Below are 16,090 nucleotides of genomic sequence, written 5' to 3' on the forward strand. Positions count from 1 at the left end.
TTGGGATTACTATCCTCTGTTGCTTCCCAATCTTGATCAGAGGATTTCCCCAGTGTGGTAGCATTTTTTTTGCCTCTTGTTGAAGGCCCCGTCATGATGGAAACCAATATTTCACACAAATGAAATGTAAATTCTTTGATTTATTTATTTATTTTTATTGTAACTTACTAGGGCTAAGATACCCTTACTCGAAAAAAAGGTCCAGATTTTTTTAGCAATTTTGCTCCCTTAAGAGAGAATTTTCCTAATTTTACAATATTTTGCTTATTTTTTCTTCAATTTCTCCAAGCTTTCAAATTTAGGCTCCTCTAATATGTATTCAAAAACCCAATACAAGTTATACTCTAATTCGACAAGATGTGAGAGATATGAAGATCTAAATAAATTGTGTAGAAATAGCAATTCTGCAATAATTTGCTCAAATTTGCCCCAATTCCTCTAAATTTTGGACTATAGCTTCTTTAATAAGGTCTTCAAAAACCCTTTAAAATCTTTGATAAATTTGCTAAAATCTGAAAATTATGCTCTTCCCAAAATCGCCCCAATGTTGAGAAAAAATCTCGCCTCTATGTTGCCAAAATCATACTTTGATACCACTTGTAATGAAATAACTTGCACAATAGAAGAAATAATATGAAATATTATATAAATATTTGATAATAACTGAGAGTAATAAGCCACTTCAAGGGGGCAACCTCCAAATATCTCCAATGAGAGCACACTTCACAATATGATGTTGAAACAATACTCACAACCTCCTATATATACCTAATTATGGTTAGGTTGAATAGACAAAACCCTACATAACACCTAGGTTGACCTACCTACCTAAATAATAATATAATAATGATAACATGACTTAATTAAGGATTAAGATAGCCACAAGTTGACTATTCATAACCCTATATACACCAATATTAAGGGCGTAGCACACCCTTACCAAACAACTTTATTTAAATGAATGTTTTAAAATGATTTTTTTATAAACCAACCAAATAAATATATTAATGAATTTGTCTACTTGATTTGAAGTTGACTTGACTTCCATATAGGGGAAGAGACCTAGTAGTCGCCTAGGCTAACTTCACGCACCTAGAACTCCTAATCCGTATGTCAAAATTTGCCAATTTTTCAGTAAATCTCCAAAGGGGATTGAAGAACTTAAAGTTAACCTTTCAATTTTTTCACATTTACAAAGTTCTTTGTATAACTCGTAGAGTGCGAGGTGGTCTAAAAGTGCCATTTTAAAAGTTCGCCTGGAACCCATTATGTTCACCCCTCAATAGCCACTCACCACAAAAATAGTACTTTTTGCACAAATGGACCAATCAACAACTAAGAAAGCTAAAAAATGATCAACTATAAGTACATGTGTGATCGACTATTAATATACATGTTATCATTGTTTGAGGCCTTTTCAAGCGATAATTAGAATGATCTATAAGACCATAATGATCATTGACCCCTAGCTTCCCATATACTTTCACTTTTTAAAATTAATATTTCATAATATTTCCTTTCCTAATCTTACAAACTGCCGCTTAAAAAAGCAGCAGCATCCCGATTGTCTTTTTTAAATTATCAAAACAACTAAAATAAGAGAAAATATTAAAGAGAAAAGGCAAAAGGAGAGGCACTGACTTTTTCGTATTTCGTGGTAGTTTCCCTTCTGAGTTTGAACGATCCAGGAAACTTGAATTCAAATTTTACGCAAATTTGTCTTGTTTTTTCCACGCGAAAATTGTAGTGTCTGTCACTTCCTAATTATCTTTTATATCGTCAAAAGTTTCAACCTTCCTTACTAGCACTCATCAAAACTTATGCTGCAATAAAAAAATTTAGTATCAGAGGAACTAGGGTTCAAATCCCATATCCATTGCTAGGCGCTCACTCCTCTGTGGACAAGCAGCTATTTTCAATGTCTTATCCTATTTTGTTATAATCTGTTAGAAGAGATAGACAGGGGACCTCTATGTGAATCTCTTTATCTCAAATTAACATTTTATTATATTTGTACGGCAAAGCTATTATCGACATCTTTCTGTATACAGGTAATTATCTCTGCTTAGGATTCTATTTTCTATTGTTGTTTCAAATATAACAATCATTTGTTCTGTTTTCGTTCAACGGCTACAACTGAAGTTCAGAAGAAATATGTGCTTTCAGTGGGTTTATGATTTTGAGAATTTTCCGCAACTAGTTTCATGTCAATTTCTCTTTTACAACCAGGGATATGATATAGTTTCTTTTTAACAACCAGAAATATGATGTGCGGAAACCATACTATTGTCTATTCAATAATTACCCTTTTTGTCCACCACGTCTGTTAAGTTAATGACGAAAGATGGCGTAGTAGGTTAAGCACTATATCGAGTAGTATTCATTATGTCCTTTTGGTACAATGAATTGTGATGCACTCTTTATGAATGTGCACCATATCAAAAGGGTCTAGCAAGAGCACCGAGCAACTTGAGGAATAAATTCTTGGTTGCTGAGGCAGAATGCACAAGGGTTGCCAAGCTAAACTTCAGACATTCGGATCTCATCCATTTAATCTTGGTTGGAATTAATCCTGTTTTTGTGGATAATTTTTTTTTTTTTTTTGATCAATAAACGGCCGAAGCCTTGATTAAATTATAATTAAATCAAAGTCTTATAGAAAGTCCTCCATTCTGACAGGCACTGGTAGGGAAGAACGGGGAAAGAAACCCTCCAGTCTTGCCCGGGACCGCAGTCCTATATTATACATTGATAAAAGGGGCATACCCCAATTTTTGCAATGATAAAAGGAGCATACCCCAGTAGATAATATCACAATTTCAAATTTTCAATACATACGGTTTCGGGGCATACCCCTATTATTCACATTTGCTTTCGAGGCGAGTAAAATACAAATATCCTCTTATCTCCAACCTAAAAGAAAGATCTAAAGCAAAAGAATCTGCTCGTATCCATCTTTTGGCTGTCTAAATCTTTCCTATTAAACTGCAACTTTGTTTATAGGAGTACATTCCTTGCTAACCAAAATGGGATATCACCTGATCAATACCTGTGAAACACCAATAGCTGGGAAAGCAGTAATAAAGTATTTTCCAAGACACAGATATTGTGAAAACCTCAAGTCATAGGATTAATCACAGATGACTGCTCATAGCATATACTTTAAAAGACCAATCCAGTAGACTAAATCTCTATCCAAATAATTCTTAAGAATTATCCATTAATCCACTCTTTCATGAAGGCATACCAAGAGGATACCCTGTTTGGTCTGAGGGTTTGAGAATAAATACTCCAGCAGATTAATCAAGTGCTTCTCCAACCAAAATAGGCCTAGTTAATCTTGCTCAAGAAAGATTATCTAGATATCTCAAAAGTAGCCTCATTCATACAATGGAATTTTAAAGAGCATATCCTCTAATTTTAGATCAGAGCACTGTTATTAATCTATGTTAATCCCATCAACATAATAAGAAACAAACTCGGAAAACAATCATAATAGGAAGCATCAATAAGATGAAAGTTCTGATTAAGCACTTCTTCTAGAATAAACTTACAGGGGAACCATAAGAAACAGACACATACTATTCTAGAAGGAAGCGGAAGAAACCCAGAAGAAATTTAACACAGAGGCAAATTAGTTCTATAATGTTCATACATCAGAGGATTACTACATGAAGTCCTAAATTTAATCAGATGATCAATTTCTCACAGCCAACCGGAGCATCTACAACATTCATACTTTTAAACTAAATACTACTGTTTAAAAGACAGAGTTATATATACACGTTTTCCATCCAAACCCAAGTTAGAGGGGGGTTTTAAACTTTCGAAATTCTATCGTGTTCATATATATACCATAGAAAAGATTTTATATGGGAGGAGATTAGATCCTAGACCCTTAGTATTCCAAAATAGAGCGCAAAATTAGGAGGTATCAATCTGTCCGATACAGAGTATAACATAAAGTTTATACTACTACTGAGCTACTCCAGCTACTTAAACCAAACCTAAGACCGGATTCTTCAAGCTATATTAACACACTACATATAAAAGTCCTTACTACTGAGAGACCTACCCCATCCTTATTCTATCCGAGTGACCATAAGCACTTCGGGTTCATCTTCAATATCATCCGTGGCCATATTCATGGGCAGATCGATTCGTAGTGAGACCCTGCTTGTTTTTTCAGACTCGAGGATGTCGAAATTGATAGCATTCAGATCCTCAAAGGAGACTCCCGGCTCAATGTATGTATTAAGCAGTTTGAGGTGGTTGTATACCCATTTGTTGTTGTCTTCTTCAATGATCCCTCTCCAGCGTAAAAGAAAATTAATGCTGGCTTCCATATGAGGCCATTCCTTATAGAAGGCTAGGCCTTCCCTCATGATTAGGGCTTGTCGACGAGGGGCCGTCTTCAATTCTTCATCACCCTCCGGGAGACCCATGTATTTTTCAGGGTATGGAATTCTGCCATTATCATCTATGCTGTATACGGCCTTTTTCAGCCCCTTCCTCCACGCCGGGCTGAGAATGTCAGAAAAAGGCCGTATAATGTCCTCCTTAGGGATCTTAGCCCTAACCATTATCCCAATAAAAGAGCCGATGATGGAGCTGTTTGTCCTCCAAGTTGCAGAATAATCAAAAATTTCTTCACCCAGTGCTCTGTTAATAGCAAATCTAATCATGTCATTAGTGATTCTCAACAGCCGGCTCCATCTTTCAGGCTTGATTTTGCCTAAGAATGCCATAGTTCTGGTTTCGGTAGAGTGAAAGACGTGAATGTTGGATTCCATCTTCGATCAGAGGACTACAATAGCAAAGGTTCTAAGCAGAGACTAAGAGGGGAGGAAACTATGACCAGAGATCTTCACTCTAAGCCTTTCCTTCTGCTACGATTCTGGGAATGCCTTAAAGTTTTAAATGAACCAGCGGTCATGAATAATCACGAATTGGCTTGAACTCTAACATATACCTCACACAGATGTTGGAACCTAACTTCGTACCCTGTCATGATAATTTAGGTCATTCATACAAGCTTGGGAGATCCTTCCATATCTTGTGATGATGGGAGTGAGATCATGCTCAGCTTTGGCATGCTCGAATCAGACGGGTATTAACTAACTATAATTAAATACTCCACTGGGAACGATTTCGGAGAGACATACAGGGAAAAAGGAACAACACGTACTCTTTCTGAAATGAAAGAATAATGAAAATTAATATCAGTACTGAATAATCATTCATGTTGCTAGAAGAAGGAGGTTTTGGATAGTTTTATCTAATAATTAGATTACGAATGCTAATTACATATCATAAATAAGGCGTAATTTATTAATGATTAAAATAATAGACTTAATCCTAATCCAAAAGTACTCAATAATTAAATTCTAATTATATACTTATAATACTTGTTAATGTTACTATCTAACACAGGTATGTTAATATCTCTGAATAGATTAACATATTTGATCTCTGGTTATATATATATATAAGAAAATATTATTATATCTATATACCTGTAGTTTAAAATAATATAAATGATATATATATATATATATATATATATATATATATATATATATATATATATATATATATATATATATATATATATATATATATATATACATATATATGACTATAAATATATAAAAACTAGTATTAAGTAATTATTAATAATTTGGACCTTCAAAATAATTTTTAAATACTATAAGATAGGTGATTTATTATGAAGGATTATAAATCAGAAGGATATAGGAATTAGCATTATTTTAAAGAATATAAATATTTGACAATATGATACATTGCTTAAATTATATCTTGAGTTGATGTGATAATATTTCGTTGAATATTAATGCTTGTGAATTGGTTGAATATAAATGCAATTCTTTTGAATAGGAACTAAATTTGGGCTTGGGATTTGCCCAAAAAGGTAACTTTTGTATCAATCTACAGTTGATTATATTGATAAGTAACTATCTTGTTATTATAAAGGGGGGGAGATATCTGACTTGAACAATAAAATTGATTCTCCATCCGCACCCTTATTGGCAAGTTCATCTGCCAATGAGTTACCTTCTCGATAAATATGACTGATATTGATCTCCTCAAAATGCTCTATTAAAATTAACACTTCTTGGAGTTTTGAATTCAAGACCCAATTTGGGGTCTTTTTTTGTCTGATAGCATTAAGAATGACTTGAGAATCGCCTTCAATGTGGATTTTGGGGAGGCTTAATTTAAGACAGAGCTGAAGACCCTTCTCCAAGGCTTCAAGTTCTGCCACGTTATTGGAAACAGGAGGAAGGTGGGCAGCTAGCTTTGCTACCCATCTGCCATTCTCATCATTTAAAATACATCCTACCCCGGCTATACCCGGGTTCCCTCTCGCTGCCCCATCAAAGTTCAATTTGTGCCAACGGGGAGGAGGGACCCATTTACATTTTGCCCTTGCCTCTTTATTGCTTGCCGCATACACCAGTGGTGGATTGATAAGGTTGGACCATAATTTCTTCATAATTCCATCCCAATATGAGAAAGATCCTTCCACATGCGCTGTCTTCCTCAGATTAGCATTCATTACTTCTACTATTGAAGCTTCTAGATTTAGAATAAATCTACCTAGATTCCGCTCTTGATCTTTAAAAATACGACGGTTTCTTTCTTTCCATATTTCCGATACAACTATGGATGGGCAAATATTCCAGAATTTGCTATAGACCCCATGTCCCATATTTGTGGGCCATGAACATAGGAGCCCTTTAAGAGAACTCTGTAGAGGGGTAGCCCAGTTTAGTCGGGACTTGAGCCATTCCCAGCAATTTTGTGGGAAAGGACAGTTGAGAAAGAGATGATCAGCATCTTCATTGTTCTGTTTACACATGACACACCAATTAGGACCATTTATACCAAATCTAGCGAGTTTGTCTGCTGTTAAAGCTCTGTTCTGAAGGGCAAGCCATAGAAAGAAACCGGCCTTAGGAAGACAAGCTGTATCCCAACACAATTTTAATGGGATCTCCACCGAGTTCCATTGCTGTGAATGAATAATAGCTTGATAACCTTGTTTCACGCTGTATAATCCATCCTTTGAACCAGCCCAAATAAGACTATCTGGCCTTTCGGATTGTTTTATTTTCCTATTCGAGATGATCTTTTTGAAGGCTACAACTGATTCTGGATCAAGATCTAAATCATCTATTGGCCGCCATCTCCATCGAAGTTCCCCATCAATCAACTCTTTAATTTTGTAATCTTTGACCTTACTACCCCACAATGATTTTAGCCTTATTATTAGGTTTTCTAAATTGGGAGGTGTGTTTAAAGGGGGGACCCCATCCCAGGAGTCTTCCCAGAACAAGGCTTTATCTCCTGCAGCCACGTCCCACGTTAGGTATTTGCTGATAATACCCCTGCATTTTACCATGAAATTCCAGCATTCCGACCCTTTCGGCAAATTTCCCATTCTGAACAGCGATTTCGGCTTCGTTGGATCCAGATATTTATGATATAAAATTTTAGCCCATTTGTGCTCATGTTCTTGGTATAATCTCCATACAAGTTTGGCTCCTAGAGCCTCATTTTGCCATTGTGGTTCCCTCAATCCTAAACCTCCATATTCTTTAGGTTTGCATAAATTGTCCCATTTAATGAGAGCGAGTTTCTTATCATTTTCCTTATCCTTCCAAAGGAAATTCCTAAGTTTAGATTCAAATCGCTTGGACATCCAATTTGTGAGAGGAAGACATGCCAAAGGGAAAATCGGGATGGCTGAGAGGACAGATCGTATCTTAGTAATCTTACCAGCCTTAGAGAGCCATCTATTCTTCCAACTTCCAATCCGCTTATCCACCTTTTCAATTGTATCCTGCCAAACTTTGATGTGTCTCGAGTTCTTTTCCAGGGAGATACCCAAATACTTACAAGGGAACATACCCTTTCTATATCCCATAATTCCACATATCTTGTTTTCCATTTTTGGAGAGGTGTTCATAAAGAATATTTCGGATTTATCTTTATTAACCTTCTGCCCTGAAGCATCCATATAATTTTGAAGTATATTTTTAAAACCCATAGCTTCTTGGATCGAACTCTTGCCAGGTAAAATAGTGTCATCTGCATACTGTTGATGGGTAATGTTAGGGAGGTTTCTGGTAACAGAAATCCCTGAAATCTTCCGAACCTGATAAGCATAGGAGACTGCTCTACCGAAGGCTTCAGCCATTAGAATGAAGAGAGAGGGAGATAGAGGGTCTCCTTGCCTAATACCCCTGGAGATTTCAAAGAAACCTTCAGGAGTCCCATTTATGAGAACAAAAATCTTCGGAGTTGAGATAAACTTAAATATTAGATTTAACCATTGACGTGAAAAGCCAAATGCTTCTAGAACTTTGCATAGGAAACGCCAATCAACCATATCGTAAGCCTTTTGTATATCTAATTTCATAAACATACATGGTTCTTTATCTATGGCAGCCGAGTGAATAGCTTCCTGAATAATGAGTATGCCATCCAAAATGGATCTACCTGGAACAAACCTTGTTTGTTCCTCAGAAATCAATTTTGGCATAATTGCCTTGAGTCTATTGGCTATAACTTTTGAGAAAATTTTGTAAATAGTGTTGCACAGAGCTATAGGGCGGAAGTCTCCAGGATTTTCCGGACATTCCTTCTTAGGGATAAGTGTGAAGAATGAATAATTGATTTCAGCCAGCAAGGATCCACCATTTCTTGACACTTCAATTGCTCTCCATAGGTCTTCTCCAAGTATATCCCAACATTTTTGAAAAAAGAAAGCTTGAAACCCATCTGGACCTGGAGATTTGTCTGGACTCATATTAAAGACCACAGTCCTTACCTCTTCCAATGTTATTGGTCTATCTAGATTTTTATTTTCTTCTGCCGTGACCAATTTTGGAATAAATTTGAGCATTCGGGCCTGTGCTTCCCTATTAGACCCTTCATAATTATTTAGTAAATTTTTAAAGTGAGAGACTATCGTGTCTGCAATTTCTGTAGGATTTTCTGTACGCAAACCCTGCGGAGTCGAGATACTAGATATCTTCTGTAGAGATCGATTCTGAATAGTAGAATTGTGAAAAAATTTTGTGTTTCGATCTCCCTCTTCCAACCATTTCTCTTTGGATTTTTGTCTCCAGAAGGTTTCCTCTTTGGATAAAATATCTTCTTGTTTCATGAGGAGCTCTTTTTCTAAAGTATATTTCTCATAATTCATGCCATATTTTGTAATTTCCTGGTTCAGGTTTTTCAGTTTATCTTCAACTTCCAACTTTTCTTTAAAAATGTTGTTGAAGTGTTCTTTGTTCCACCTCAAAATGTTTTCTTTCAACAATTTGAGTTTCGAAATGAAAACGAACATTCTGGACCCAGCGAAGTCCGCTTGAGTCCACCATGTCTTAATCAGTTCTAAAAATTTCGAATCCTGAAACCACATCTTTTCACACTTAAAAGGATTTCTCTTTGGTTTAGAAGGTTCTGAAATCTCCAAACATACCGGGAAATGATCTGATCCTGCAAAGGGAAGAATGGAGGATTGGAAGTTCTTATTGTAAGAAGAGATATTTCCTACAATAAAGAATCTATCTAACTTTTCTGCAATATAATCGTTATCCTTTCTTCTATTATTCCACGTGAATATACCATTGCTTGGAGGAATTTCTAATAAATTAAATTTGTCGATCCATACTTTGAATTCTATTGATGATAGCGAGAGATGTTGAGTACCCCCTATTTTCTCATTTAAACTTAAAATCATATTAAAATCACCTCCTAATATAATCAGACAATCTTTGTGTTCTGAAATAACCATACTTAATTCAGCCCAAACAATTTTTTTTCCTATTGTATTATTAGGACCATACACATTGATTAGGATGAATTTCGTATCTGATTTTAGGCTCTGTATGCTAGCACACATGCAATTATTGTTATTAACTAAATAAGTTAGACTAACTTTCTTAGGGTTCCAAACAATTCCTAAACCCCCCGAGGCACCTATTGCCTCTATGAAGATTGAACCCCACATTCCTAACATTTTGTTAAATTTGTCTCCTTCTGCTTTATTTAGTTTTGTTTCCTGAATTAATATTATTTCTGAATTAAAACTTTTTAAATGTTGTTTTAATAACCTTTTCTTGCTGGGGGCATTTAGACCCCTAGCATTCCATGAAGTTATCCTCATGTAGTCTTAGGAAGGCACTTCCCCTTCCCCATGTTTAGGAGTTCATCAATTTTCCTTTGTTCTCTAGCTAGGCCTTCAGCCTCACGTAAATCCTTCAGTGATCTCCTCCCCCTTTTCCCTTTCGGCTTACCATATTTTGGAGAGGTTATACCTTCCTAATTCATTTCTATACCAAGCTCTTGCTGAAATATACCCAGATCTTGTGCTGTTGGACAAATGCATTCCTTTTTTCTTTCAAATTCTTCCATTTCCAGTTCTTTGCAGATTTTACTCCCGAGACTGTCCTCCTCCAGTTTTTTATTCTCTCTTTCTCCCATGTTTGTCCGTTCACCTACTTGATTGTCTTTTGACTTCTTCTCACTCTGTTTGTCCTGCTTCCTTGCACTATCCTCCATTTGGATCTTTATCATATCCCTTTGGAGATCTTCAGCAGTATAATCATCTCCTCCCAGTTTGATAATTTTTTGGATCAGCCTCTCTTTCTGAGAGGTAGTACTCTTATCTAAATTATCAAAGTCAAACACCTTAATAAGTTCCTCTGATAGCTGCTCAAGACTGTTAGCCTCAACCTCTGATAATCCAACCTCTGGTGTAAATTCTAGGTCCTCATTTAAAAATTGCTGAAAGTCTTTAATGATAGAGACTTCTAGTCTTTTGCCATCATTCTGAATCTGTGACTGAATCTCCTCTGGGGTGAACGGCGAGGAAGGATATCCATCTGGTGTCTGCCAAAATTTTGAAGTTCTTCTAGCACCTTCAATTTGCGGGGTGGTTAACTCTGATTCAGGGATAAGATCAGTGTTCAAATGCTGAGAATCCTGTTTTTCTGCTCTAGAAGCTGCTTTTTCCATCCACACCTTGGGAGAAGAGAAAAGCATGACATTTTCTGCTTCACCTATATCTTGATTATTTGTTGATTCTGTAATGCTGTTTTGTATCTCTCCTTGTCCTGCAGTATCCTTGTTCCCATCAATCTCCTCCTGATATATGTATATGTTAGGCCCCTTCATTTTTTCTGATTTCCGACTGCTTTCTTCATTTCCACCCTCCTTATTACATCTTTCTTTATACTTTGCAAGAGCCTCATGCCTTACTGTGCCTTGCTCAAGATTTTGGTCTTTGTTCCAAATCCCATCTGATTTGCGTGTTGTTTCATGATTTTGACCAAATTTTTCTCCATTGCCTACCTCAATTCTGATTTTTGCTAATTCTTCCTTCTCCTTCCATTTTCTATCATCTTGGGCTTCCTTCTCTGTATGATTCACAGAATCCAATTCTGAGGGAGGGAAAACTTGATCTCCCAAATTCTCTTTGTTTGTCCTATAATCCTTACTGTCTGCTCTGTCTAATAATTCATTTCGCTCTAAGGCCTTGCTTTTTTCCTTGTATTGTCTAACAGTTGGCTCTTTCATTTTTCTGGGGTGCTCTCTTCTGTCATTTGGAAGCTGAATCTTAATTCCATCAAAGCCCCTTTTGTTGGTCTTATGTTTGTTGTCACATTTTTCTGTTCCCTTGAGTTCCTTGTCATTTTTGCTACAAACACCATTCTTCAATACTCTTGTATCCTTTATTAAATCTGCTTTTGAGATTAATAGGGTACCTTCTCTCTCATCTGGCATCATTTTTATCAATGAAGCCCTCTGTTTTGCCTGAGAATTTTGTCCAATTTGAATCTCTGATCGGTAGTTTCCTGAATTTTTATTCCTTCTGACTAATTTAGAACTTAGTCCTAGGAATTTGTCCCTGAAGTGCGATGTGAGGGGAAGGACCTCAATTCTGTGATTATTTTTAATTTCAGATTTCAGTATATCAATGATCTTCCCTTTATACTCTTGAAAGGTTATATCATATGAGGCTTTCCTGGTAATAATTTTCTTTTGGAACTCTGAAGGGTGATTAATATTAAGTTTGATGAGAATTTTAATACTGTTACAGCTAAAAAAGGAAGCATCAATAGCAATAACTACTCCTATTGCAGAGCCTATTTCATAGATAATATCAACATCACATAGCTCCGGAGGAAGAGACATGGAATACCATAATGGGATCATACAATCCACCTTATCAATATGAAAATTAGGAACCCATTCAACAAATTTGACACAGAAACCTTTAAAGAAACATTCTGAGACAGCAATAAACTCATTTTTAACAGACTCTTCTTCACATTTTAAAAACAAAACATTTTCATGATGGTGAAAGATACTTACCTGTTCCTGGCAATTGTCCGATAGCCATTCCATTAAGAGATGAATGTCTTTGGAAGGGCCAGTCCAAATTGCGAAGATCCCTCTCTTCAGACAGTCGAACCAAGAATCTTCAACATCATCAATGGTGATGTGAACTGGTTTGTCAAGGGGGTTTGGTTGCAGCGATCCAAGAGAACAATTAGGGTTAGGAGAAGGGGATGGGTTGCTAAGCCGTTTATGAGGGGGTATATAGATTGGAGAGGAGGCTGGTTTTAAATCAGATTTAACATTTGGAAGATTAAAGGGAATTGAAGCGCTTCCTGGAGGGGACAAAGATTTGAAAGAATTTGGAAATACATATTTAGTCATGTTAAAAACCCGGATCTGGTTATCGAGATGTTCTACCGTGAATATAGGCAACTGGGGGCGCGTTCCAGATAGGTTTTTGATATCAGAGGAAGCTTCCGCATTGATTGTAAGTCTTTGAGGCCCTTCTTTTGGACGGAGGCGGGTGGCCTCGACTACTGATTTATCCAGAGCCTCGAATCTGTTGGCCGTAGGAACATCGAATCTTACATCCATTTTACCACATTTTAGGTTAAGAAATTTGCTCTGGTTCGCTGGAGAGCTTCCATGTCTCGCTATTTCGATGGCCCATGCATTTCTGGAGAGTCTCCGTTTGTTCCTCTGCCCTCGATTCGGGCCTGGATAACTGAGTGAAGTTTTCGCTTTCGGCATTTTTGCAAGCAGAGTTAGTTCTTAATTTCATGAAACAAGGATTTTGTGGATAATTGATGCTGCTGGAAAAACAGATTTTTTTTAAAGATGATTTTAGTTAGTTTTTTGTTTTTATGCAAATAAAGCATGTGTTTCAATATGCATGTATTTTTAGGATTTAGCTTTATTTATTTTTTTGTTTTATTCATTTGCTAATAAAATTTTTCTAGGTACATGTGTATCTAATTTTCTTTCTTGTTTTTTCTGGGACTTTGATTTCTTTATAGTCAGCCTTTAGGATTTCATTGTGAGCTGCAGCAGCAAAGATATATCTCCCGAATTTGTTTTGTTTGAGAAATCTGCAATTGGTATCAAAGAATTTGGTGTTTCAAGGCTTTATCATGGCAAACAGTTGGCCAATTCTAGAATTTAATAGGGTTGATTATCTATATTGGGCAATTAAGATGAATATATTATTGACAGGCAAAGACTTTTGAGACATTGTTGAATCGGGGTATGAGGAGCCCAATGATTGGGATGATCTTCAAGTTAATGAAAGAAGAATTAAGAAGCAAAATGAGAAGAAAAATGCAATGGCTCTATTTCACATTCAGATGGCTCTTCATAAGAGTTTGTTTTCTAGAATTTTTGATGTAGAGATAGGTAAGGAGGCCTAGAAGACTCTAAAAGATGCTTACTAGGGTAATGATCAGATTACAAATCTTGAAAAGGGAATTTGAGAATTTGAAAATGAAGGAAATTAAGAATATGAGAAATTTTTGTGTAAGAGTTAAGGATGTGGTTAATAAAATGGCAACTTTAGGTGAAAGTATGAACCAAGAACTTGTGATACAAAAGGTATTGAGATCTTTAACTCCAAATGGAATAATGCAGCAATCATTATGAAAGAGAGCAAAGATTTGTCCACCTTGGAGTATACTCAGCTGGTTGGATCTCTCATGTCACATAAGGATGGATTGAAGGATTCCTCTAGAGATGTCAATGAAAGGCTTTTGCTTCTCAGTTGCAAATTTCAAAGAATGATGGTGCTTGCAACAAATCTAACAACAATAAAGGCCAAGGACGGGTCAAAATTGAAATTATTCAAGAGGAAACATAGGAAGGAGAGGTGGTCATGGAGGAAGAGGCAAAGGTAGATTTGATAAAAAGAACATTTAGTGCTATCATTGTAATAGGTATGGACATTTTTGATAAAGAGTGTAGATTGAATTCAGGTAATAATAATGCCAAATATGCTTAACAAAATGAAAATCCGTCCTCAAGTAATTTATTTTTGAGTTTTAGCAAAGCTGAAAATTATGTGAATGATGTTTGGTATTTGGATTTGGGGTGCTCTAATTATATGTTTGGTAATAAGGAGATATTTTCAAAGCTTGATGATAGTTTTACATCCAATATTACACTCGGTAATAACAATCATTGGAGGTTGCAGCCATAGGAGCCATGGATGTCTAGTCAAAAGAAGGTATGAAAAGTGTTCAAGATATTTATTATACTCTAAAATTGAAGCATAATTTATTAATTGTTGGACAACTATGTGAGAAGAATTATAGTGGTATTTGAGAATATGAAATGCGCTATCTATGATAAGAATTAGGGAAATAGAACAATTTCAATTTTTCATACGACCAAGAATAGGATGCTCCGTTTGAAGTTTGGTGAAAATAACAATCAGCTTGTCAATACGGCTTATGAGGATAAAAGCTGGTTGTGGCCTCTTAGGTGTCACCATTTGAATTCTAATAGTTTGAAGCTTCTTACATCAAATGCTTTGGTTCTTGATTTGCGTTAGGTTGAAGAGCATAAAAGGATTTGTGAAGGATGTGCAAAAGGGAAGCATGCAAGGGTATCATTTCCGAAAGGCAATGCATGGAAGGCTCATCACCTGCTAGAGCTTATTCATTCAGATATATGTAATCCTATGCAAACACAAAGTTTGGGCAAGTCATCATATTTTATCACTTTTATTGATGATTACTCACTAATGTTTTGGGTGTATTTTTTGAAGACTAATGATGAAGCCCTTGATACTCTCAAGAGGTTTAAAGCCAACATACAGAATGAAAAAGGGAACACAACCAAATGTTTGAGAATGGATCGTGGAGGTGAGTATTTGCGCAAGGGGTTTTCATAATTTATTGTGAGATGACCGACATAAAAAGACAACTCACAATTGCATACATATCTCAATAGAATGGAGTGGCTGAAACAGACAGCTATACTGGGGCAGAAATGACAAGGAGTATGTTACAAACCAAGGGTTTGAACAATTCTTAATGGGGAGATGCAGTTGCTACAATTGTCTATATTCTCAATAAGAGTCTTACAAGTGCCATAGACAAGATGACTCCATAGGAAACATGGTATGAAAAAAAGCCTAATGTAAATCATTTTAAAGTTTTTGGTTTATGCTATGTACATTTTCCTGCTTCACAAATACAAAAATTGGATGCTAAAAGTGAACCATGCATTTTTGTGGGTTATAGTGAGGCGAGCGAAGCTTACAGATTGTTCAATCTTCTTACTAACAAGATTATTTGTCTCATGAGATGTGATTTTTGATGAAGAGGGAGTATATGGTCATCAAAAAGGCCATGTTGAAAAGCCAAAATGTATCTTGAATGATGATGTTACTAATGATATTGTTCATGAGAAGCTCGCTAATGTTTCTAATTCAAATTATTCGAATCCGCCAAGCAGCCCTTCGTCTACTTCTTCAAGCCCAAGCACAAGTCCAAATTCAACTCCAAGGCCTACAAGGAACTTCAAAACTTGAATTTTTAATTATTCTTAATTCAAGGCTCTCCTTATTTATTTGTAACTTACTAACTTCATTAATCAATCTTTTTGTAATTTACTAATTTGTATTTTTCAATTGTAGGTGTCTGAGCCCTTGGTTAGAGTTTTGTGCATGGTAGATGGGGATCAAACCCCACTAGGGCATCTTTACGAGGCCATGAAA

General features: G+C 36.0%; 1 protein-coding gene across 2 annotated transcripts in view; it reads left to right on the top strand.

Moving 5' to 3' along the window:
- The first annotated feature begins 1,610 nt into the window (after positions 1-1,610).
- The window catches only part of LOC149537737 (nicotinate phosphoribosyltransferase 1-like), a 312,565-nt gene continuing 298,085 nt past the window's right edge, over positions 1,611-16,090 (top strand). Inside the window, exon 1 of one of the 2 annotated variants that reach the window (XM_089799111.1) lies at positions 1,611-2,051. The gene's annotated coding sequence lies outside the window, so the exon portion shown is untranslated. The remainder of the gene's footprint in view (positions 2,052-16,090) is intronic. The other variant, XM_089799112.1, reaches the window with a different exon arrangement.

Source organism: Cupressus sempervirens, chromosome 9 (genome assembly GCF_028749045.1).
Source record: "Cupressus sempervirens isolate cs-2001-9-10 chromosome 9, ASM2874904v1, whole genome shotgun sequence".
Taxonomy (NCBI): Eukaryota; Viridiplantae; Streptophyta; class Pinopsida; order Cupressales; family Cupressaceae; genus Cupressus; species Cupressus sempervirens.